This window comes from Oryctolagus cuniculus, chromosome 10 (genome assembly GCF_051225735.1).
Source record: "Oryctolagus cuniculus isolate XC-2025 breed Fujian yellow rabbit chromosome 10, ASM5122573v1, whole genome shotgun sequence".
Lineage (NCBI taxonomy): Eukaryota > Metazoa > Chordata > Mammalia > Lagomorpha > Leporidae > Oryctolagus > Oryctolagus cuniculus.
In genome coordinates, this window is record NC_142876.1 from 28,481,047 (window position 1) to 28,507,374 (window position 26,328).

General features: G+C 52.9%; 1 pseudogene across 1 annotated transcript; it reads right to left on the reverse strand.

Annotated features, from left to right (window-relative positions):
- Nucleotides 1-1,684: 1,684 nt before the first annotated feature.
- LOC149123718 (ribosomal protein eL22-like pseudogene) lies at nucleotides 1,685-16,346 on the reverse strand (annotated as a pseudogene). The gene has a single exon (XR_016214543.1). The product of XR_016214543.1 is annotated as a ribosomal protein eL22-like pseudogene (transcript).
- Nucleotides 16,347-26,328: the final 9,982 nt, after the last annotated feature.

Sequence of the window (26,328 nt, forward strand, 5' to 3'; positions counted from 1 at the left end):
TCCAGCTTCCTGCGATGCATAGTCTGAAAGGCAGCAGGTGTTGGCCCAAGTGTTTGGGTTCCCGCCACTCATGGGGAAGAGCTGGATGGGGTTCTGGGCCCCTTGCTTCAGCCTGGCTCAGCCCTGGCTATTGCAAGCATTTGGGAGGTGAGCAAGTGGATGGAAGACCTCTCTCTGCCTCTCTGTTCCTCTGCCTTTCAAATGAAATGAAAATAATAAAAAAATTAAATGTAGGTAAGAGCATGCATTTTAGAGAAATGAGAAATATTTTTTATAAAATGAACAATGACTCTCCCTTTCTCGTCTTCCTGTTTTTAACACTTCTAAACTTTTAAAGCTATATTTAATATAACAAAGCTATCAGCTGATTTACATTTTTAAATGAGGAAAGAAGGGTATATCGTTACATAAGAAGTATAACTCAGTGAAAACATTTATAAATATGCAGCAAATAATACAGTTCCGCATATTTTACCATATATAATATATATAAATAGTATGTATTATATGAAATACATTTTTTGCCTTCAACATTTGAGAGAAAATGTGATATTTGTCTTTCTGTGACTTATTTCACCTTGCATAACGAACTTCAGTTCCATCCTTTGTTGCAAAGGCCAGGATTTCATTCTTTTTTTATGGCTGAGTACTATCGCATCATGTATGTGCACCACATTTTCTTTATCCAGTCGTGCGTTGCTGGTTGATTCCGTATCTGCTATTGTGAACTGGACTGTAACAGACACCAGAGTGCAAGTATCGCTTTCATATGCTGGCTTCATTTCCTTTGGATATAGTCCCAGAAGTGCAATAACTGGGTCATATGTTAGACCTATTTTTAGGTTTTTGAGAAAACTCCAGACTGCTTTCCATAATGGCATGTACTAATTTGTATTCCCAACAATGGTGTATTAGGGCTCCCTTTTCTCTACAACCTCTCCAACATTTGTTATTTTTTGACTTTGATAATAGCCATTCTAGCTAGAGTGAAGTGATATCTCATTGTCGTTTTTTTTTTTTGATAAGTAGAGTTATAGACAGTGAAAGAGAGACAGAAAAAGATCTTCCTTACGTTGGTTCACTCCCCCAATGGCCAGCGCTGCACTGATCTGAAGCCAGGAGCAGGGTGCTTCCTCCCGTTCTCCCATGCGGATGCAGGAACCCAAGCACTTGGGCCATTCTCTGCTGCCTTCCCGGGCCACAGCAGAGAGCTGGACTGGAAGAGGAGCAATCAGGACTAGTACCCGGGGTGCCGGCGCCACAGGTGGAGGATTAGCCAAGTGAGCCACAGCGCTGGCCTCTCATTGTGGTTTTGATTGGAATTTCACTGGTGACCAATGATAGCATTTTTTTATGTGTTTCTTGGCCATTTGTAATTCTTCTTTTGAAAAATGCTTGTTCAGAACTTTTGCCCATTTCTTAACTGGATTGTTTGTTTTGTTTTTGAATTTTTTGAGTTCCTTGTATATTCTAGATATTAATCTTCTTAAAAGAGCTTATTTATTTTTTCTTTGTTTTTTTAAGAATACAATTTTTTAATTGACCAATAAACTAAAAATCTGTTTCTGGATGTTTCTTTCTTGTGAGTACTTCATGAGTAAGGGAAGTCTCCAGGGGAGGCGTGGCCTAATCCTCAGACTCTGATCCGTATATCACCTTGACTGATCTGGAAGTAAGGAAGTTCCTAAGTCTCCTAGTCTGATGCAACCACACGAAGCCAATCTTGAAAGTTGTTCTTCCTGAGGTACTTCCTGATAAGGTATTTCAAATACCTTTTAGAGAATGTTTCTCAGAAACAGCTGTAATTTTATTCTTGAAGCATTCAATGTGAACAACATTCCTGAGATTTCCAGTTTTCCGATTGATTTTAATTTCTCCCAGAATCCTGAATCAAGCATGCTATCATCCATAGGATATTTAAAATCCAAATTAAACTTCCAGGTTTACTTCTTAGGTTTTTTGTCTTTTTGTAGCGCCATCTTGAGAGACCACAGAGAGCTGTTTTTATTTTTTTTTAAGATTCATTTATTTGAAATGCAGAGTTACAGAGAGAGGGAAAGACAGAGAAAAATCTTCCATCTGCTGGTTCACTCCCCGAATGGCCATGAAACCAAACCCCTGTAACATAAACGCAGGACCCAGCCTCTGGTCTGTCTCCCTTAGCCCAAGGTGTCCTGGCCCACCCTTTATCAAAAGGAATTCACTGACTTAAGGGAGTGATCCTGCTGGCCTTACAAGGTTCTAACCACCAGACTCAAGGAGTCATTTGTTTCTCCAATAGATAAGAACCTTGATGGCCAGTGTTGTCCTGGGGTGGTTTGTGTAGGGGAATTCCAGGTCTAGGCAGAATGTAACTTCCACCTCACATAACCCCCAGACCTACTGGAGCCCACCTGGCCATCACTGAGCACAGCATCACTGACCAATCAAAGGAAGGTCCCAAGCTCCGTTGGCCAACCAGGAACTTGGGCATGAGCTGATCACCCACCTCTCAGCCCCAATTTCAATCTATAAGAACCTTCACCCCTAATTTCTTGGGGAGCCCCGAAATTAAGCAGTTGTTGTCTGGCTCCTTGCTCGGTGCTTTGCAATAAATACCTACTTTCTTCCACCACCCTGAAGTCAGCAATTGGCTTTCTGCACACTGGGCGAGCAGACCCAGCTTGGGGGTTCTACAGCAACAGCCCCAACTAGTTTGGGGTGTTGTTTGGCAATAGCTACAACATCTGGGGCTGGGCCAGGCTGAAGCCAGGAGCCAGGAACTCCATCTCCCATGTGGGTGGGAGGGACCATCTTCTGCTGTTTTCCCAGGCACATTAGCAATGAGTTGAATCAGAGGTGGAGCCACTGGGACTTGAACTGGTGCTCATATGGGATGCTGGCGTCCCAGGTGACAGCTTTACCGGCTGTGCCGCACTGCTGGCCCCATGGATACTAGTCTTTTACCCAGTGCATGCTTTACACATTTTTTCTCCCATTCTTTCAATGGTCCATTTATTCTGTTGATTGTTTCGTTTGCTGTACACAGCGCCTTAGTTTGATACAATCCCATTTGTCTATTTTTGCCTTTATTGCCTGTGCTTTCGGGGTCTTCACTAAAAAATTGTTGCCCATGCCAGTGTCTGGCATGTTTTCCTCAAGCAGTTTTGTAATTTCAGCTCTCACACATAGATCTCTGATCCATTCTGACCTGGTTTTTGTATATGGTAAAGTGCAGAGGTCTATGGCGCCAGCTCCATGGCATAGTAGGTTAAGCCTCTACCTGCAGCGCCAGCATCCCATATGGGTGCTGGTTTGGGTCCTGGCTGCTCCTCTTCTGATCCAGCTCCCTGCTAATGTGTCTGGGAAAGCAATGGAAGACGGTCCAAGTGCTTAGGCTCCTGCACTAAGCTCCTGGCTCCTGGCTTCGAGTTAGCTGAGCTCTGGCCATTGCAGCCATTTGGGGAGTGAACCAACGGATGGAAGACCTCTCTGTCTGAGTCTGTAACTCTACCTCTAAAATAAATAAATATTTTTTAGAATGTAGGGGTGCAGTTTCAGACTTGTGCCACGTATAAATCCAGTTTTCCCAACACCGTTTCTTGAAGAGACTGCTTTTTCCAGAGAGTGCTTCAGCACCTTTGTCAGAGCTAAGCTGGTTGTAGATGCATGGATTTATTTCTGCAGTGTCTATCCTATTTTTTATTTCTAAGGTAAGTCATGGATTTCCACACACCAGGAGGCTTATGGTGAGTCCACTCGGTCCTCCCTCGGTGAGCCCGGGGACACCTCTTCCCCTAGGTGGCGCTGCTTCCCCAGGCCTGTCAGCCCCTCAGAGGCCCCAGCAAACGTAGAAAGTTGTTACTGCTTTCCTGAATTAGACCATGTGCGGGACATGCTGCGGTCACTGTCTGAATCCATCATTCTGTGATAATAATATCTCTGTTTTCAAGAAAAATAGTTCATTTGTATATATGCAATATCTATATGTGAAACAAATGTGGCAAAATGTTAAACATTGTTAAATTTTAAAACTGAAAACAATTTACAAAAAAAAAAAAAAGTAAGTCGGTGTGATGTCTCAGGAATTGAGGGATGTAGAGAAGGAACCAGCAGTGAAGAAGCCCAGGTGGCAGGAAGAGGGCTAATGTCCCACCTCCGGCCAGCGCCCCCGTGGCCCAGGGCCAACGACACTGCCCTTTGTTGTTCCTCCACGTCTAGGAAGTCCACAGTGACACAGCTTCTGAGCTAGAAACAGACGGGAGCCCGTCCCCGCAGGGCTGAGCGAGGGGCAAGGCAGGGCAGCCCCCCTCCTCCACACACACACACATCCACGCACACACATGCACACACAGCAGCTGAGAGCAGAGACAGCCGGGACACCATCCGCGCTGGCACGGAAGCCGGGGCAGTAACCATGGCAGCCACCAAGTTTCTGCCCTCAGGGGCACTCGGAGCCAGGGTGGCTCCCCTTCCTCACCCTGAACCCCGAAGGGCAGTTTCCCTACTTGTGATTTCAGGTACTCACGGTCAGTCATGGTCTGAGAATATTACATAGAAGATTCTGGAAGGAAACAGTCCACGAGTTTTCAACTGTGCAGTATTCTGAGTAATGTGAGGACCTCGCAGTCCCCTGCTCCATCACACCCAGGAGGTACATCGCCGCCCTGTCCAGCTCTGCACGCTGTGTACACGGCCCACCCGTCCGTCACTCAGCACCTGTTTGCCTTTTCTGATGGCTTGTGGTATGGGCAGTGTTTGTGTCTAAGTGACCCTTGCCTGACTGAGCCACGGCCCCAAGTCCCAAGAGTCGTGAGGCACAGGAGACACCGGGACATAAAACGTGGAAGGGCAGGTGAGCTCTGCTGTGACGCAGCAACACTGCGGGGCGTCCAGGTGACAGCATTGTGTGGACGCGGGGTTGGTGCTGTCTGTGGTTTCAGGCATCCCAGCCTCGGAGACCAGGGAGGCCGCTGTCTATCTGAGAGTCCACAGCTGCCACCAGCCTTTCTCCTGCTAACAGCAAAGGCTGCTGGGAGCTGCTCGTCTCCTTCCTGCTCACTTCCTTGGCTGGGCGAGCTGAGTGACCTGGGGAGCAAAGGCACTGGGGAGGTGTGGCTCCTGCGACCTGGGCTGCCTTCCCCGAGGAGCCGCCAGGCTCCGGGACAAGAACCCTGCAGCCGCCTCTGGTCTGATAGCCTCACTAACAAGCTTCTGAGGGCTGTAAGAGTTTCCAGGAACGCCGCCAGTGTGGTAGGCGAGTCCCCACTTGTCCAAGCCCTTGCACGCCAGCGCGCCCCACAAGCGCACCACATTCCGATGAATTAGAAAAGGAAATGCATGAGACAGGGCTCTCCAGCGCCAGCCACTCGTGGCACCGCCAGCGTGTAGACACATTCCAGAAGCCCGAGCCTGCTGCAGGAATGAGCCTGGCAGGCGTCAACTCCAGACTTGTGCCTTGAACGTGCAGTCTCTTGGGAGCCTCCTGAAGTAACACAAGACAAAGATACAATCAGAAACTGCAGACCAGGGGACCGTGCTGATCCCAGGGGAAGCTCTGCTGGCTGGTTTGGGCGCGCGCGCGCACACACACACACACACACGCAAAGTTACTCCCAGACTACATTTCTAGGATGAAAAAGAAAAAAAGCGAAGTCCCTAGGCACTGAGGCTCACAGATGAAATGAAACGTACATCCCAGGCCAGCCCCTGGGTTTGCACCTGCTGTGGCCATGGGCCTAGCACCAGGCCCCTCATCAGACCATCACCCAGGGCTCCAGATCCGCATCTTCAAGGAGAACCCACAGCGTCCCCAGCCTTGCCGTGACTGGCGGTATGCATCAGGTCATTGCCCAGGGTGGAGATGAGAGCCCTGTGCCCGTGCAGACAGTGGCGGCTGGGGGGCCCTCCCCTCCACCTGCTTCAGTGTGTCCCGAGAGGGCCCCGCCCACCTGCCTGTTCCCGTCTCTGCCCGAGGGAAGTGAAAGCGAATGAGACTTGGCCAAGAGAGAGGAGGCCGAGCCGAGAAGAGCTCTGTCGCGTCCCACCCCTCTGAACATCCCACCAGGCCGTCTTAGAACAAATAGGGGGCCGTGGTCTTCCCAGCACAGGCTGAGAACAGGCGTATTCCTGAGACCGGAAGTGGGGATGCTCTTAGCGTAGAGAGGAAACGGGCGCGGGAAGCTGTACATTTCCTGTGTTTCTGATTGCAGAATGCAGACACGGTAATGCCCGAGATTTATTACCAACAAGGCAGATCTCGTATCAGGTGTTCTTGCCGCATTTTTGAAAATGCGAGTTGGGGAGGTCTCAGGAGGTTTGGTCGCGCTGGTGACGTTTATTACCTGATTGTGGTGACAGTGGGCTTCACGGGTGTTTGCAAAATGTCCACACTCACCCGAGTGCATAACGATGTGCAGTTTCATGCACCAATTTTACCCCGATATATCAAGCTTTTAAAGGAACTGAATTCATGGGGGAGGCATAGCAGTTAAGACACCTGTAAGGATGCCTGTGTCCTATTTCAGCCTGCCCGAGTTTGATTCCTGGCTCCAGCTTCTGATGCCAGCTTCCTGCTTGTCCAGGTCCCAGGAGGCAGTGAGGACTCCAGGACTTGAGTCCCTGCCAGCCACGTGGGAGACCTGGCCCAGCTCCAGCTGTGGGGGCACTGGGGGAGTCCCTTGTCCTCACTCATACTCGCTCGCTGTCTCTCTGCTCTTCAAATAAGTAAAATAAAATGAAAAGGGTTTAATTTAAAGTGCTCTCCAGGTGCCCAGCAGAGGGAACCCCTTTGGCAGAGCTTGACGTCAGTCAGCCACGGTGCACCCCAAGTGCAGAGACATTAAAAGAAGGAGCCGCGGAGATGGGTGAGCTGCAGGGGCCCTCACTTTATAAAGCCTCGGAGAGCCCTGAGACCTGAAATCGCCCGAGCACCCCTGAATGTGTCCGAGCACTCAAGGCCTCGGGTCTCGAGGGGCTGTTCGGTGTCCTGGTCCCCAGGAGCGGGGGTACAGGGAGTTGTTCCTCCTGGAATAAACGCAAGACGGGAAGTTCTTCTGTGGGCTTCACTTCCCTCGCGAGGTCTGGCTGATGGCACGAGGAGAAGGTGCCGTAGCCACGTCCTCGGGACACCTGAGTGGGAGAGGAGGTGGACGTTAGCCAGGGCTGTGTGGAGAGCGCACAGTTAATGTGGGGCCTCGGACCCACAGCCGCACCCCCTGCCTGCAGCCCAGCCCGGGCCCCAGTGGTCCCTTTCCTGAAGGGATCAGATCCTACTGGGCACCCAGGGAAAAAAGCACTGATGTGGTCAAGTTCAAGGTGGCAGAAAATGGAGTGCGCTCTGTCAGAGAGGGAAGAGGCCAGGTCAAGCTGAGACATGAGGAAGGGGGCTGCTTGCTGTTTTTTTTTTTTTTTTTTTTTGCACGTGTGCGCGCGCACACACACACACATGCTCTAGGGAAAAGGCTCAGAATGGGATGTGTTTGGGTGAGTGCCCCCAGGCCTCCCCATCGGCACAGTGTGTAGATGGTGAGGGTCTTAGCAGTCCTGTTCTCCCAACCCCGGGAAGGGGGCACCCCAAGACCTGTCCCTGCCCTGTGATTGTCTGAGTAGCTGTTTAGGAAGAAGAGGCCACCCTCCAGAGCGTACGGACACGGTGATGGAAGGTGCAGTGTCCCCTACAGCAGCTCAGGGCCCCCCCAGCCAGCTCTGCTCCCCCGGGGCCTCCGCCTCCCACACTGACTCCTGTCTGGGAGCCCTGAGCACCCTGCCAGCCTCAGTGCCCCCCACGCTCGGTGAGCATCTTCACGGAGCAGCGGAGCTGGGGAGAAGGCAGTCGTCGGAACTTTCCCAACCGAAGGGAAAGATAAACAGCGCCCCCCGGGCCCAGAGGCTGGGGCTGGCACAGAGGGGAGAACGAGAGACCCCGCTCCTGTCCACGTGGAGTTCAGTCACTGGAGCCCGCAGCCTTCCAGATGAAGACCCTGAGACCCAGAGGGGGATATGGTTTTGTTAGGTAGGAAGTTAGGTATGAGCTTATGTGTGTGTAACAGGCCTAAAGGGAAGACTATGTCCAGCATATGCTGCATCTCAAGGTCCTCCCGATGGTGTTTCAGGGGCAGCCCGGTATTCACATCCTGCTCTGCCCTGCCCCCTTCCACCTGATGACCTGCCAGGTGGGGGGCCCCACCCCTTCTGCCTGACAAATCTTCCACCAACTCCCAGGTGCAGCCCAGTATCTGCATTTCAAATACCCTGCTCTGGATCCCAATTCTCTAGGGGGTCCTGCTCACCCTTCCTCCTGTCTGATAACACTTGCATCCATAAAGTCCTTTGTTTCAGACCTTCAAGAGAAAACTCAGAGAGAAGTTTTTCTATTTACATCCCAAAAGCCCTTTGTTCAAAGAGGAGCAGAGGTGGGGAAGCAAGACCCATCTCCTTAAAAACTTCATCCCTCTGCCTCTCTGCTGAGCCGCCCGCCTGGTCTGGCCAGGTGTACTCTCTCCACTCAACCATGTAACCTCGCTACCACCCTCCCCCCGCAAGTCCGAGCGACGGGGCACTCAGTCTCAGGCTCTGTCTGGAGAGGTGTCCATCCGTCCTTACGGATGTCCCTTCCCTAATAAACCTTGCTATTTTACCTCCCACTACTCTCTGTCTCACGCCTGAATTCTTTCTTGCGCGAAACAAGAACCCTGCAATTTCTCCGGTAACAGTTTGGCCAAGGTCACAGCTCCCATCAACACGGAGCTGGCGAGAAAGCAGTGCCCAGGCCAGCAGGCGGGAGGCCAGGCGGTCTGGTGCCAGGCCAGAGATCACGGCCTCACACTGGGTGGTATTTATCTCTTCCTCATTGTTTTGTAGATTCTCAAGGTTCACCTGCTGACCTCCCAGCATGCATTTCACAGCTAAGCAAAAGGAGCTGAAACAGAGCCCAGAGGGCATTGACAAAGACCCGCAGCCCAGCCGCTGCTGCTGGAGCCGACCCCAGCACCCCACTCCGGCACACCAGGCCCCCGCATACCCAGAACTTCCCGGGAGGGCGTTTGGCCTGGCAGGTCAAGATGCCCAGGTCCCATTCCTGAGTGCCTGGGTTTGTTACCTGCCTCTGGCTCCTCATTCCAGCTCCTGTGAGTGGGAGGGAGCCGTGATGGCTCCAGTTCTTGGGTTCCTGCCACCCACTCAGGAGACCGCATGGCGTCCCCTCGAGACTGCTGCTTTCCCCCTGTCTCAGCCCAGCTGCTGTGGCCACGCGCAGAGTGAACCAGCGAATGGAAGCCTTCTCATTCTCTAAGCAAAAGAATTAACTAATTTCAAATCAAGCAATCTTGTTTTAAGGTTTATTTCTTTGAAGGACACAGTGTAGGGAGAAGGGGAGCAGAACAGAGAGGAGACAGGATATGAACTCACAGCCAAAGCGAATTTAGAGGTGGCCGACAGTCGGGATGCACACGGAGCGAGCCGGGGCAGACACGGCCTCCCGGCAGGCTGGGTCTTCCACGCCTTTGGGGGAGCTAAGAGTCTGCAGAGGAGGGCAGTGAGTGGAGCTGAGCGAGTTCCTACAGGTTTTTCCAGGGCTTTCAAACTTGGAAAAGCATGGGGGGGGGGGGGCTGAGCCAGGCTCTTGAAAGAAGGCAGGAGCAGAGGGGTAAAGGGAATTTCATCTGCTTCAGGGTAGAAGCTAAAGTGGCCGAGGCTACGTCCTTGTTCCATCACGAGGTGGGGGTGGGGGCAGGGAGAAAGAGAGAGACACACACACATACACAGAGAGAGAGAGACATACAGAGAGAGAGAGAGAGCTTGCACTGACTAGTTCATTCTCCAAATGGACATGATACTGTGAGGAGTCGGGTGGGTTAATGGGCAGTCTGGGTGGTCCCAGTGGAATTTGGGGGTGTAGAATGCTTGCTTCCCTCCAAAAGGTTATCTTTAGCAAAAACCAGCTGCCCGCCCTCCTCCCTCAGGATCTCCGGATTTCCCAGGAGAACAGCAAGGGCGTGGGGAAAACAAGCGCCTGTCCCACCCTTGTGACGTCTGAGCAAGCAGACCGGCCGGATAGAGAACTGTGAATCGGGTCTCTGGTTGGGGTTGTCCCACCTCATTGACTGACAGGTGCAATTGTACTTAAAAGCCCCAGTGCCACGGGTCCTTTGGGCTTTGCTTCCATGCCACTGTGGCTGGAGGTCTCTGACCCTAATACATTCTCGCTTTTAAACCTTTAAATCTCGCTTTTCTCTTTGCCTTGTCTGCTGGGAAATTCTTCTTCCATGTGAGACAAAGAACTGAGGTAATAATATTTTCTCTCTGCCATTTTCCCTTAACAATGAGGTAGACAGGTAGCCAGCCAGGTCTGCCTAGCTGGAAGCCACAGCCCCCACCCCATATGTAATTCTACCTTCCACCCTGTCAATCAAAATGCCCCCATTCCCCAGGATGCATATCCATCTGGACAGGAGGGGAGACACCGTGTAAAGAGGCTGACAATGCGGGGGATGGGGGCGAGCTCTCTCTTCTGAGACCACAAGGCGGGCGGGGCGGCACTGGGTCTCTCTCTCTCTCTCTCTCTCTCTCTCTGCTTCCCCACGCCCACCCTCTTCTTCTGAGCCCACTGCCCTCTCAAGAACAGCACCTCTCTGTGTGGCCAATCCACGTCCACGTGTCTGTCTTTGCTTTCTCACCTTCCGAATAAAATTTATCTTCTAGATGCCAGCATGAAGAATTCCTGTCTTTCTGTATGGCAAGAACCTGAAATCAACATTAAACCCCTCGCCCCCACAACAGAATGGCGAGCCAGCCAGGAGTCGCGGAAAGTCAGATGTTGAACCCCAGAAGCGACAGTGGTGAATGGAAGTCAAGCTGTCTCTGCTGTGTTTTAGCTCCCTGTAAAAATCTTCCTCCCTTGCAGTCTCCTCTCTCGGCGCTGGAAACTCAGGCAGATCCTGCAAACGTGGGTGCCTTCACTCTTAATTATGATAGCCCTCCAGAGGAACAGCAAATACCAGCTGTTCACATTAAGCGGATGCCAGCAGAGAAACGGGAAGAGGGTGGGCTGGTTCCTGGCTGTCTGCCGAAATTTCTAAGTGCTTCCAGTTTGTCTGCAGAGTGGGTTTAAAGTTAATTCTCACCGAGACAAGGTGGTACTAAGCTTTTAGCATCCACAGACGGACTGCACATGGTGGATCAGGTCTGTCTAAGGATTCAAATTACTCAAGATGAGTGCGGTGTGCAGGGCTTTCGCTGGCTAATTTCTCCTCTGCCTGGCGGGAGAAATGGTTGCACAGGTTCTGTTGCCTCGTTACCAGGCCGTGCAGCCGGGACTTCAACCACGGCGGAGGTTCCACATCTGGCCACCAACAGTAGGACTTCTGCCCCCAATCCAGCGGCCTGGAGTGTGACTCCAGCTTTTGCTGGAAGGTGGGCAAACAGCCCCCGCCCCAACATGGTGGCCCCCATCGCTGGTCGCAAGCCACACACCAGGTTGGCAAACATCACAATTTTCAGCTTAAAGCTGGGATTTCTTAGCTCCCACACCTGAAGAGCTGTGGACGTGTGTACTGCCCTGGGGCCCTAACTCCAGGCGTGGGGTTCCATGCCTCCCAGAGGTAGAAAAACTCTAGGTATGGCAGTACAAGCCCAAAAATTTTCAGAAAGCCGAAGCATCAGGGTTTAATCAAAGCTCTGGCAGCTGGTTTCAGCCATGTGCTCATTTTTAATCACCCAGCATGAAGTTCAAATGTCCCCCAGAGGTCACAGGCCCCAAGTCTGGGGCACCAGGGAAACAAGGCCGCAAATAATGACTAGTGATAATTGTGCCCGCCGATGCACAGGCATCCTAGTGATGTGGCAGCGCCCCCTGGTGGTCAGTTACCCTAGGTGCAGCAATTAAGGAGAAAGGGACGAAAGTGGTAATATCCCAGATCCACCTGCAGGGGGCCCCCCTCAAGGCAGCTGGCTAAGATAGGAAACCCCATCTCGGAGAGCAATGACAAAATTTCTAGGCTTCCGGGCCAGCTGTGGCGTAGCTGGTAAAGTCATCGCCTGCAGTGTCGGCAACCCATATGGGTGCCGGTTCAAGACCTGGCTGGTCCTCTTCTGATCCAGCTCTCTACTATGGCCTGGGAAAGCGGTAGAAGATGGCCCAAGTCCTTGGGCTCCTGCACCTGCGTGGGAGACCTGGAAAAAGCTCCTGGCTCCTGGCTTCTGATTGGCTCAGCTTCGGCCATTGTGGCCATTGGGGGAGTGAACCAGTGGATGGAAAATCTCTGTCTCTACTGCTCTCTGTGGCTCTGTCTTTAATATAAAGGCATCTAAAAAAAAAACCACATAACTTTGCCCATGTGGGAAGAGGAACTTTAATATAAAGTAGTGGCTATCTGTTATTTTTTTTTACAGCAGTCTTTTAAATACCCAATAAACTATTTATATTAAAGCTCCCCTTCCCAAATGGGAAGCTCCTGGCTCCTGACTTCAGCCTGGCCCAGCCCTGGTCATTGCGACCAGCTGGGAGCAAACCAGCAGGCCCTAAACCACGCAGGCACTAACTCCCCACTCCCCTCTACCCATGTGGTTCCAGGGAGGCCACACATCGTGGTTTACCGTCCCCACAACCGCAGGAGTGGCCTGAGCTGGGCCCATGAGACTTCACCCTGGACGTTCTCGTGCGGGAATCCAGGGAGAGGCTGAGTCCTGCGAGGATGAGGCTGACGGCAGCTTTGACGCTGACAGCGATGAGGAACCACGCACACCAATGCTGGCCCTGTGCTGTCTCGGCCTCTTCCATTCACTCAGCAGTCTTTTGGAGCGAATTCCACAATAAGGAAGCTGAGGTCAGGAAGGTCAAGTTAAACTCCTGCAGGTTAGACTCGGATGGTCCGTCTCCAGAAGTGTCCCTCTCAGCACCTCCCCCCGCCGCCTCTCCCCTTGGGTCACTGCCAACCTGGGACCTGCAGGGGCCAGCGGAGGCTGGCCTCTGCGTCACGGGAAAGCCATGTTCGAGAGCCGATCCCCAGAGACAGAGAGAAAGGTCTTCCTTTGCCGTTGGTTCACCCTCCAATGGCCGCGCGGCCGGCGCGCTGTGGCCGGTGCACCGCGCTGATCCGATGGCAGGAGCAAGGTACTTTCCTGGTCTCCCATGGGGTGCAGGGCCCAAGCACTTGGGCCATCCTCCACTGCACTCCCGGGCCACAGCAGAGAGCTGGCCTGGAAGAGGGGCAACTGGGACAGAATCTGGCGCCCCAACTGGGACTAGAACTCGGTGTGCCAGTGCCGCAAGGCGGAGGATTAGCCTAGTGAGCCGCAGCGCCGGCCTCACTGTGCTTCCTTGTTTGTCTTTTCCCGTCTCTGGAGCTGGCTGCAGGAGGCCATGAGGATCGGCTCTCCTAGGACACTGCGAGCAGAGGCTGTGGCCCCTCTCCCACCACCTACTCTCCCATCATTGTTTTTCCTCTCTTCCTTCTCTCTCTCCACCCCAACGCCTTGCACACATCTGCGGAATTGCTAAACTCTCCCTCCAATCAGTCCCGGACAGCCGCGTCTTCCTTCCCCTTCTGCGCTGTTCTGGAAAGAGCTGTCTCCTGTCTCACCACCTGCTCCTGCCCTCGTGGGGACCACTGTCTCGGGATGCAATCCGATGGTCATCTCAGCCTTCGTCACCTCCAGCCGCCACAGAGCATCTGGTCCTGTGGCTCCCCTCCTCCCTGAAGTCCTCTCGCTGTGGCTTCTTCAATATTGCTTCACGTGGCCCCTACCTCTCTGACGCCTGCTTCTCTGCCACAGGTTCCCCAAGGTGTGGGTCTCAGTCCTGCTCCTGTTAGTGCTGGCATGTTCTCCCTCGGCAAGCCCATCCATCTCTCTGTTCAGACATCCCAGCCCTGGCCCCAGACCTGTCCCTTGGTCCCTGACACCTCCCAGGCCCTGAAGACAGCTTCCAACTCAAATGCCCCCCAAAACACTCTGATCACCACAAGGACAAAGATGACGTTGGGCTCATCTTCACCCCCTGCACCAGAGCAAATCCAAGTGGGTGAGAGAGAAATCTCCATGGAAACAGTGGATGCAAATATAGACTAAAGGCTGAACTGGAAAGATTGAAAATACAGACCGTCCATTAGGGAAAAGCTGTAGCATTCAACCTTCAGACACATTCTGGTCAAACCATTAAACTTGGAAAAAATCTTTTTTTCACATGCAAGACCAAAAGCTATTTCTCTTACAAGGAGAAAAATACGGTGGCCCCAGAAGTCTTTCCCGCCGTGCTCAGTGCCAGGACAAAGGAGAAATGCGGGGCCGGACATGGGGACGAGCCAAGTGACTGCGCCCAGCCAAGCTGGCGCTGGAGTGTAAGAGCAGGAGCTCATATTATCGGACGTGAAAGGACTCAGAAACACAGCTTCCCCGAGCTCTCTGAAAAGCCTCCCAGATTGGGGGGGGGGGGGGGCTCTCCTTCACTAAAGGTTGAATCAAAATACGGAATCCTGTCGGGGCCGGCGCTGTGGCACAGCGGGTTAAGCTGCCTCCTGCAATGCTGGCATCCCATATGGATGCCTGTTCGAGTCCCGGCTGCTCCATTTCTGATGCAGCTCCTGTTAATGGCCTGGGAAAGCAGCAGCAGATGGACCAAGTGCTTGGGCCCCTGCACCCTCATGGGAGACCTGGATGGAGTCTGGTTGAGGCCCAATTGTTGCAGCCATTTGGGGATGAACAGTGGATGGAAGATCTCCCTCTGTCTCTCCTTCTCTGTCTGTAACTCAGCCTTTCAAATATATAAACGAAGCTTTATTTTAATAATCCTGTTACTACAGTCATAGAAATAAACCTGGTAGGGAACATAAAATCCAATTCAGTATAGAAAGGCTGTGAAATGCCCACTATAATCATGTTTCAGAATGCAGAATGAAATGTTATAAACTTTTATACACTTGAAATAACATCAGGAGGAAGATGAAAACAGGAGAGAAGAAGCAGCTAAGTGTTGGCCTCTTCTCTTTCCTAGCATGTAATCCATCAATCTCATCTGTATGGAAACACATATTTTTAAAAAGTGCATAATAATTCCAGTTGCCTTAATTTTGTGGCATCGTCTAGGAGGCCATTTTCTTTGTAGGGAAGCACAATTTGGAGTATAGTTTGATCTAAGCTTCTGTTCCTGTCATAGTCACTTACAATTCAATGTTGTACTCATTTTAAAAAATACATCGCATGAAGTATGACGTGGTCTCTGTATGATTGTTTTCCTTTGTTTCCCCGTGTGTCTCTCTGCTCTGTGCTGTCTTCCTCCAGATCTTCTTTCTTGAGATTTGAATGGTCTGTATTTTCAACTTTCCAGTTCAGCCTTTACTCTAGTCTATATTTGCGTCCACTGTTTCCATGGAGATTTCTCACCCACTTGGATTTGCTCTGGTGCAGGGGGTGAAGATGAGCCCAACGTCATCTTTGTCCTTGTGATGATTAGGGTGTTTTTGGGGGGCATTTGAGTTTGAGGGGTCACTGGAGCAGGCATCCGAGGAGTGAACCAGCTGACCGAAGAATTTTCTCTACCTCTCAAATAAATTTTTAAATGACTAAGCATTTAAAAACACAATAAATATTTCAATAGACTTCTCTACAATATAAGTAAAAGCTCCAGAAAGAAAGAAAAACAAAAGCATTGAGAGTACACAAGCAAGCGTCTTGTTGTAGGCTGGTTCTGGAAGCATCGCCTGGTTTCCAAGGTGATCGTTCTCTGGCATTAAAATGGACGACTTGCTTCTCTCCTCCCAGCAGTCCACGGCTGTCCCCTGAGCTCACAACCACCTTTTCCCATTGCGGCTGTGCCCAGAGAACCCAGCTCAGCCAGATGCCCAGAAGGGGAAGGAGAGCAGCTCTGGGCTGTAGTCAAGGACTTCCTGAGGATAAAGCGGTGCCAGCTGGTCTCTCAAATCCTCTGGGGAGTGAACCAGTGGATGGAAGATCTCTCTCTCTCTCTCCCTCTGCCTCCCCTCTCCCTATGTAACTCTGACTTTCAAATAAATAAATAAACAAATCTTCAAAAAAAAAAAAAAGAACAGAAAATAGACCAAGGAAAACATGTACAGAATATGCAATTTTAGGTTTCAACTGTGTGCAGTACGGGGCAGGTAGAATTGTGCTGCTTCGGCTGCCTCCCACCCGGCAGTCTGTGATGCCTGTGTCCCCACGTGGAGACAGGACTTCTGCATAACAGCGGTGCTGAGAGCAGGTGCAGTGTGAATGCGTCCTGGCCAGGTGCATCCGATTACAACCTGAGCAGGCGGCGAGCACCCGTCTTGTCCAGGTCTCACCCACCCTGGTTTTTTCACTTATCATCGTTTAATCTTCACCTCCCTAAAACTGTCAAAATAAAATCTAAATGTAATGAAGCTCTGTGATTTTCTGGCACACGTAAGTCAGACTTGGCATCACCTTTTGCGGTTATTAGGCTGTTGTACGTCTCCTTTCATGATTTACAGTCTTGTCGATTTTTCTAATGTGTACCCAATTTAATCCTTTCAGAAAAGTGAGTGCTCATTTTATTTTATTTATTATGAAAGAGTTACAGAGAGAGAGAGAGAGACAGAGACAGAGAGAGAGACAGAGAGAGAGAGACAGAGAGAGAGACAGAGAGAGAGAGGCAGAGAGAGGCAGAGAGAGAGAGATCTTCCATCTTCTGGTTCACGTCCCAGATGGCTGCAATGGCCAGAGCTGGACCAGACCGAAGCCAGGAGCCACAGGCTCCCTGCTGCCCACGTGGGAGACCTGGATTGATTCTAGTCTCCTGGCTTTGATCTGGCCTGACCCCAGCTGCCAGCAGATGGAAGACCTCTCTCTCTCTCTCTTTCTCTCTCTCTCTCTCTCTCTCTCTCCTCTTCTTTCTCTCTCTCCATCTCATTGCCTTTCAAATACATAACAATAATAAAAATGTTAAAAAAAAAAATCCTCTTTTCTCCAAATCAAAAAGCCCAGGACGGCCCATGTGGCCACACAGCGCTTAGCTCAGCCTGGAGGAGCTCACCCAAGCCCCCCCCCCCCCCGCGCGGGAGCTGTTCCACTTAGGAAAGAACCAGTCTACGGGGGAGGGGCACCCGAGGATGCCACTAAACCTCGCTTCAAGCCAGGCCGGCCACGGCGAGGCAAAGCCGCCATCACGCAGGAGCGTCTTGTCTCCAACCTCACCCTCACTTTGTCGTTTGAACCCCTGTTCTGGCATCACCTCCCTTGGTGGCTCCCCTCGCCTCCAAGACTGACTTCCTTCTGCTTGGCTGTGTCTCTGGGCCTGGCGTGGACTTGCAGATGTACGCGTTGCACTGTGTGCCGCACTCATTGAAGGACGTGCTGGGAGTCCATCCTTGAAACCAGGAACTGCGTCCCAGCCCTCTCTCTCTCTCTCTCTCTCTCTCTCTCTCTCTCTCCAGCACAGCACAGGGCTCAGCATATGGCAGCATTCTCATTGAACAAATAAATGGCCATTAAACCAGACTGAACTCCGGGAGACTCAGAGGAGGGCCCTGGCAGGATATTTGTGCACAGGAGTATGACAATCAAAAGAACCACGTCCAAAGAGTGATTGTGGAAAATCACAACAGAGAGCTGGCCAGTGGGGCCTCGCAGTGCACGCTGCATGTGAGATGTAAAAAACGGAATGGTCCGGCTCCTTCAGGACCAAAAAGTTCCAGGAGAACTTCAGGTGGAGCTTGATCCAGGAGCTCAAGCAATATCTCCAGGACTGAGTCTTTAGCTCCTGCCTCTGCTCTCCGGGCTGCGTTCATTCTCAGTGTCTATGAGGGGCAAAGGTTGCACGGCAGCTCTGTGGACAGCCAGAGAGGACACGCACCTGGCCCCGGAAGTGCTGCTGCTGATCCATCGCATGCCCTGACCCAGTCACTGCGGCCAGGGGAGTGAGATGTTCTGACGCCACAGCTGTGAGGCAGAGAACACGGCCGTCTGCAGGTGCTGTTCTCACGGCAAACAGCTCTCCTCCGGGACTAACTGTCCCGGGCAGGACTAACCAGGGCATTGTTTGGGAAGCAACGGGTCAGGCACCCAGCTCTGCTGGTGATCAGCATGGGAACCGGGCAGGGCACTTGCAACCCTGGGGGCACGGTCCCCACAGCCGCCCTGGCTGTGTCCCCCCTCTGGCCACTCCCGCTTGACCATGCGTATCACCAGGACTCAGGTGCCCGGTACGCTTGGCCAGGGTTTGGGTTTCTGCCTGTCTGTCTTCCCAAGAGCTGCTGCCTTTCCCGAAGTCCTGCCCACACCAGACACCAGAGAAGTGCCTGGTGAAGGGTCCCTGAAGCTTGTTCGGCCCCTCTACCGAGCCACAGAGAAACGTAGGATGTTTTCTGACACTCTGAGGCCGTCGGTAAGTTGGAGAAGTTCAGGGCTGATCAAGAAAGAGGGAGAAGCACAGGAGTCAGTGGCACCCCTCACCCCCCGCCCAGCAAGCTTTTCAGGGTGGCACAGGATGGTGTGGAATGCCAGGGGATGTCCCTCCAGCAGGACTGGGGAAGAGAAGTCCTGGGGCAGAAGGGGAGATCGGAGAGGGTCTGTGAGTGTAGGTGACCTCACTCCACAGCCCGGTGTAGCGTCTCCGGGTCTGGGAGCTCCGGAAGGCTGTAGGAGAGTGGGGCCCTGCACCCCTGCAGGGTTTGTCTTAGCCATGGTTAGCAGCGCTGGGTACAGTTTCATGGAGTATGCAAAGTAGGAGGGCTCCAAACGGCTAGAAGTTTGTGTATCTGAACCATGCAGATGCCCCGAGAAACACATCCTAGGTTGAAACTGCATTTCTGCCCCTGACCCAAACATCCCGCTGTGGTCTCACCACCCCTCAGTGTGCTCAGAGCACGCATGGCAGCCTACGCTCGGGCCAGGTCGTCTCACACGGAGCCTGCCTTCTAAAGTAGGGCTGACCACTTCCATGCAAGTGATTCAAAACAGTGCACAGTGCAGATTGCCAACCCCTGTGACTGGGGAGCCGCTGCTGCAGCCCAGCCTTCAGAAACAGGGCCCTACTGTGCGCCGCTGGCCCAGGAGGAGATCCCAACTCCTAATGCCAAGGGAAGCGTTGACCTCCGTGATTTGATCAGTGCACATTGTGGGCATATATTGGAATGTCACGTGGCACCCCATAAATATGCACAATTATTGTGAATTTAAATTTTTTTTATTTTATTTTTTTATTTTTATTTATTTTTTTTATTTTTGACAGGCAGAGTGGACAGTGAGAGAGAGAGACAGAGAGAAAGGTCTTCCTTTGCCGTTGGTTCACCCTCCAATGGCCGCCGCGGCCGGTGTGCTGTGGCCGGTGCACCGCGCTGATCCGATGGCAGGAGCCAGGTACTTATCCTGGTCTCCCATGGGGTGCAGGGCCCAAGCACTTGGGCCATCCTCCACTGCACTCCCTGACCACAGCAGAGAGCTGGCCTGGAAGAGGGGCAACCGGGACAGAATCTGGCGCCCCGACCGGGACTAGAACCCGGTGTGCCGGTGCCGCAAGGCGGAGGATTAGCCTAGTGAGCCGCGGCGCCGGCTTTGTGAGTTTAAATTTTTTGAAAGCCCACATTGGGACATTTTTTTTCCACATTGGGGAAAAACAAAAGATCAAACCTCAAAGTTCCAAGCAGGATTTCTACTGCATGTGTGTCACTCTGACACCATCCTGATGGCAAAAACATCATAAGGAGGAGACCATCTGTACTGCAATCAAATTGGAGTGAGTGTGGCAGGGACAGGCTTTGGGCACTTAATGGTCCTGTGAATAGCTCACTAACGTGGGAACATTTTAGGCCACTACCCAGAGGCCGTATCTGACCCAGCCTGGTACCGGTAGGATCCGGCTGAACGCATGTCCGGTACAAGGGTTCGCCAGTCTGCGGGCCAGGTGGAAACGTTCCACCATATAACTCTGAAATGATCTCCAGGACACACCCCTCCAGGGCCTGAGAAAGTTCCCACTGGGATTTTCTTTCAAGGAATTGGCTAAATAATAATCCTTTAAGACTGAGTGGAACCTTATCCTCTTCAAAGCCCTTTCCTATTTGATTCTTACCACACCCTCTGAAAGCCTCAAACAGGAACTGCACACACACAGACACACACACAGAGACACACAGACACACAGATACACACATACACACACAGAGACATACACACATACACACACACAGGCACACATAGGCACACACACAGACACACACAGGCACACACACACAGTCACACACACAGACACACACACATACACCCCAGGGGCAGACATTAACGGGGACTAGGGAACAGAGGTAGTGACGGCCAGGACCGAGACAAGGCCCCCTGAGCTGGGCGTTGTCTTTGGCCAGCCGCTGGGGAGCAGGTGCAGGCGCGCTGGGGTCCCATCCTCTGCTGGGGCCGTGGACTCTGTCTTGCAGTCCTTGTTGGCGTGGAGGAAGAAGTGCCGCCAGGGCCTTTGCTGTGCCTCCCCCACTCTCTGAGCCGGATGAAGCCAAAAGAGTCATGAGGTGCCTGCTGGAGAAACTGAGGCCTTGGACAGGAAGTCCTGCCCAAGCCAGCTTCCCTCCTCCCCCGCCCTTCAGGGCCTTTCCCCAGACACATTCCAGCCTTTGAACCCTAGGGGGCACCATCCAGCCTCTGAGGACAGCGCTTCAAGGAGAAGGTTCCCGCCAAGAGTCGGGGGAGGGCCGTCTCCTGCCATCTCTCGGCACCCCACGTCCCAACCCCCCCCACCCCTGTCGTGGATGGGTCAGCCTCAGAACACAGCACTCCAAGGGCCTCCGGCACCTCACCTCCCTGCCCCAGGGGAGTTGGCGGGTCCCAGCTTCCTTCTCCAGGAAGGTCATCTTTGCTCCGGAAGTCCTTACCTGGCCAGGAAACAGCAGTGCAGGCATGGTCCCAGGCACAGCCGTGGGGGGTGTCCTGCGCTCTCTCCTCGAAGTCCTGAACAGCTCTGCCTTCACCCAGGGGTGGGTGGGTGGGTCCAGTGGTGGCAGGAGGAGGGGCCTTCTTGATGAAAAATAGTGCAAACCCACACATACCAAAGGTGCCCAAGTCTCTAGCAAAAGTGCAGCCTCTGTGGAGTCCCCAGCAGGCTGGGTGTCCCCCTGCAGCTGTCCACTCTGCCTGGGGCTCCCACCGGGAGAGCAGAGTGACCTAGGGGTGCTGGTGAGTGGCAAGTGCCCTTGGTTTCCTCCTCCTCACAGCTGCTGTGATTGTCCCACACTTTTTTTTTTTTTTTTTTTTGACAGGCAGAGTGGACAGTGAGAGAGAGAGAGACAGAGAGAAAGGTCTTCCTTTGTCGTTGGTTCACCCTCCAATGGCCGCCGCAGCCAGCGTGCTGCGGCCAGCGCACTGGGCTGATCTGATGGCAGGAGCCAGGTACTTCTCCTGGTCTCCCATGGGGTGCAGGGCCCAAGCACTTGGGCCATCCTCTACTGCCTTCCCGGGCCACAGCAGAGAGCTGGCCTGGAAGAGGGGCAACTGGGACAGAATCCGGCACCCCGACGGGGACTAGAACCCAGGGTACCGGCGCCGCAGGCGGAGAATTAGCCTAGTGAGCTGTGGCGCCAACCTGATTGTCCCACACTTAAGTCACCTGGTTTCAAGCCCGGCTCGGCTGGGAAAGCCGAATTCTCCCTCGCGTGTGACCAGCGTGGGGATATCTGGGCCACCTCCATGCGTGGACTCCTACGAGTGACAACAGGCCAGGGGCCCCCAAACTCCCAAAGCTCCTCAACTCCCAGAACTGCTGCCAGCTCTGGTGTGGCCAGTTGTTTCCAGAGCCATCTGCGCTAAAGACCGGGAGAAAGTTCCACGTCCAGGAGACCGCGCAGCCAGGACCAGCAGGGCATCGGTGGCTGGGCTGCCCTCTCTCCCTCGCAGGAGGCCAGCTCCGGCCCGGGTCTCAGCCCAGGTCTCGGAACACAAGCCCTGGTTGTGGCTCTTACCACTCACCAGGCAGTGAGAAGGCACGAGGACCTGCCCTGCGTCCGGCTCTGCCCCCTCCAGACAAGGAATCGAAGGTTGCTCATGATTTCAGCCAACAAGGAGCATATTTGTGAATCAAACAGGACCATGGCCAGAGTAAACGCTAAGACTTGCCTGATGGGCTGGTGCCACAGCTCACTAGGCTAATCCTCCGCCTGCGGCACCGGCACACCGGGTTCTAGTCCCGGTTGGGGCGCCAGATTCTGTCCCGGTTGCCCCTCTTCCAGTCCAGCTCTCTGCTGTGGCCCGGGAAGGCAGTGGAGGATGGCCCAAGTGCTTGGGCCCTGCCCCCGCATGGGAGACCAGGAGGAAGCACTTGGCTCCTGGCTTCGGATTGGCGCAGTGCGCCGGCCATAACGGCCATTGGGGGGGTGAACCAACGGCAAAGGAAGACCTTTCTCTCTGTCTCTCTCTCTCACTGTCCACTCTGCCTGTCAAAAATAAATAAATAAATAAAAGAGTTGCCTGATGAAGTCCCTAACCAGGACCACGTTCAACACAGAGGTTTGCAAGGACATGCCTTGAACCCTACTGCACACTGGCCGTTCTCAAGTGCACAGACGAAGGCTCCGAGGTTTGGTGACACCCATCAGCCTGCCCACGGTTACTGCCCCACCCGAGCCCTCTCAACCGCCTTCCCCTGCCCTAGGAGCTGGGACTCCTGGCTTCTCTTCCCAGCTTCTTCACCAACGAATTCAAGACCTGGAGCAAGTCCCCTTGGGTCCTAGTGCCTCAACCTCATGGTGGAGGAGAGATGTAAGCAGTGTGCCGCCCAGTGACAGGCTCTGGGCTCAGACGGGGCTGAGTTTAATGTCATCGCTGCTGCTTATAACACAGATGGCCTCAGAGAGTGCACTTCACCTGTGGAATCAGGATACTGCCCCAGAGTAGTTTGTAGAACAGATTAAGAGAAGACAGGTGGGGGCAGCACCAAGGTTGACATATATGAAGACTCCTTTTTAAAATCACCAACAGGGCCGGCATTGTGGCACAGTAGGTTAAGTGCCTGCCTGCAATGCTGGCATCCCCTGTGAGTGCCAGTTTGAATCCTGGCTGCTCCACTTCCAGTCCAGCTCCCTGCTAATGGCTTGGGAAAGCAGTGGAAGATGGCCTGAGTATTTAGGTCCCTGCACCCACAATGGGAGACCCGGATGGATCTCCTGGCTCTTGGCTTCAGGTTGGCCTAGACCCAGACATTGTAGTTGTTTGGGGAGTGATCCAGCAGATGGAAGATCTTTCTCTCTCTCTCTTTCAAGTCCATAAATAATAAAATGTTTAAGAATAAAATAAAAGTCACTAACTATTAATGTTCTATCTTTGACATTGTAACTCACGATGTGAGCCCCTGCCTCTTTGCACCAAGCCCACACTTAGGGCATCCACGCTGCCCAAAATATACTCTGTGCAGACAAACCAGCGTGAGCTTCTTCACCGCTTTTCTCTGCTGTGTTCCAGCAAACAGAAAAGACGTGTCTGCGGTCCCCAGGGCAAGTGGCCACAGGGGCGCGGGCCCAGCCCTGCCCAGGAAGACAGAAACCACAGGCACTGCGGCCAGTCTCCTTCTTGACAGTGGCCCTGGGAGAGCCTTCTAGGATTTCAGAGAACTAACTCCAGAGCTTTCCTGTAGGACTCTGCCCTCGTGGGGGCTGCTCCAGGAGCCGCCTGCCAGGCCCACGTCTTCAGACCAGGCCAGGCATGAGCTGCCACTATGGAAAGTGTGATTTTTCTGCAGGATTAAGAAGGCTTCACACTTTTTAAATCACATCAGGGCTGCCACCCCCAGGCATAATTGAAAGCAGGTGCGGTCCTCGTGGCGTGGCCGACGCTCATTTGCAGATTTTGTTGGCTGGTCTGTGGCCTGTCTTTCTCATCTTCCTAACCCCGTCAGGACTCGCTTCCAAACTTCCCAGACAGTTTCGGGAAACTGGGTGCTGCCAGGGCCTCAGAGAAGCTGGGAGGCGACGTGGGAGCCGTGGGCGCTGGCATGGCTGGGGCCAGGTAGCGGCTGCTGGCCCGGGGGCCTGCTCCCCTCCAATAGGCGACACAGGAGCTCCGCTCCCTGGAATCAGGAGATTCTCCCAGCCAATGACAGATGGGGGCCAGTGACTCACCCTGAAGCCTGCGGTTTCTCAAGCAGATGTCCCAGGACCACATGAAAGGCTGATAGAGTATCAGGATCTGGTTCAAGGTTCCTTCTTTTGTTAAAATCCCTAATAGGAGGAGGTGGGGGCTGGGACTGGAAGATGCATAGGGTTGCAGCCCGGCCCACGGCCTGGGAGCTCAGCTGGGCTGGCCCTCGGCGGTGGCAGAAGACAGAAGTGTTGTCCAGAAACCAGTCTAGGAATTCCTCCCTCCTCTTCTCCTGTCCAGGATGTTCATTTTACTGGAATTCACTCCAGGACGGTGCCCCGGAGAGTGCAGAGCAGGAAATGCGCCCAGCACGGCTTGTCCGTACTCCAGGGCTCTGGGAGGCCTCCTGAGGCACCCAGGGACTTGTGCCAAGTCTCAAACTCCCTACCCGAAGAGATGGAGACCAAGCCAGCCGAGGTGGGTTAAGCCAGGAAGTAGAGCAGACTCCTGTCTTCCACTCCAAGGGACACTTTTCAGATTTTTTCCGAATGATTTTTTATTGTCATACTAAAATTTCAAGCATATTAAAGTAGAGGTGTAGCGGTTGGAGCCTGCACATACTCGTCACCCGGACTCCATTCATTGTCCCCAGGAAGGAGCACACGGAGACGGCAGACGTCTCACAGTGAGTGGGGAAGTTTAATGCTGTGCTTTCTCCCTCTCTCCTCCTCCACACTATTGTTACCTCCACGAGGTGTCTGACTGCTGGTTACAGACGGACAGATGGGTGCAAGTGAATGAGGAAGAAAAATCAACCAGGAAAGAATCGTTCCCCCCTAGTCACCATCCACGATCTTTTTTGCTAGTTTCTTCCCATCGGCCTTGAGGGGTGACAGAGTTCCAATAGAACGTTCCACTGATTCTCGTTCCCCCCCCCCTTTTTTTTTATTTGACAGGCAGAGTGGACAGTGAGAGAGAGAAACAGAGAGAAAGGTCTTCCTTTTGCCGTTGGTTCACCCTCCAATGGCCGGCGCAGCTGGTGTGCTGCGGCCAGCGCATCGTGCTGATCCGAAGCCAGGAACCAGGTGCTTCTCCTGGTCTCCCATGGGGTGCAGGGCCCAAGCACTACACTCCCAGGCCACAGCAGAGAGCTGGCCTGGAAGAGGAGCAACCAGGACAGAAACCGGCACCCCGACTGGGACTAGAACCCGGTGTGCCGGCGCCGCTAGGCGGAGGATTAGCCTAGTGAGCCGCGGCGCCGGCCTCGTTCCTCCCATTTTAAAGACAAGGTGAATAGCAACTTGGACACCCGTGTTCATAGCAGCATTGTTCACCGTAGCCACAAGGTGGAAGCGGCCCGAAGGTCCCCCGAGGGATGAGTGGGTAAATGAGAAGTCACGTGTTCCCACCATGGCCGCCAGTCAGCCTTGGACACGAAGGAGATTCTGGTGCAGGGGACGCGGTCGGCTCCTGCAGACCTTTCCCCACAGGGGCAAACAGATGCAGAGGGCCAGCAGCTGTGACTGCGCTCCTCTGAAGTGCTCAGAGCACACTCGCAGACACAGAAGGCTCCCAGGACTCGGGGCAGGGGAGTGGGGAGCCGCTGCTGAATGAATACAACATTTCTGACTGGGGCTATGGGACGTTCTGGACCTGATGGATGCTGGGGCTGGCTGTACAGCACCACAAATGTACTTAAGCTGCTGACCTGGATACTTAATGGCTAAAGGTGGGGTCACTGCTGTGGCATAGGGGGTTAGGACACCATCTGCCGTGCCACCATTCCATATGGGCACCGGTTCGAGTCCTGGCTGCTCCACTTCTGATCCAGCTCCCTACTAATGTGCCTGGGAAAGCAGTGGAAGACGGCCCACATACTCGGGCCCCTGCTATCCATGGATGAAGCCTGGATGAAGCTCCTGGCTCCAGGTTTCAGCCTGGCCCAGGCCAGCCTGGGAGTGGACCAGCGGATGAAAGATTCTCTCTCTCTCTCTCTTTCTCTCTTTCTCTCTTTCTCTCTCTCCTTGCCTCTGCCTCTCCTTTTCTGTAATTCTGTCTTTCAAATAAATAAATAAATCTTTTTAAAAAATGACTAAAGTTGGTAGATTTTAGGTTGTGTATATTTCACAGTAGTTCCCCCCCTCCCTTATCTGCAGTTTCTCTTTTCATAGTTTCAATGTCCTATGTTAAAGCATGGAATATCAAGTGGGAAGATTCCAGAAATAAACAATTTGAATTTTTTAAAGATTTTACTTATTTATTTATTTGAGAGGTAAAGTTACAGACAGTGAGAGGTAGAGACAAAGATCA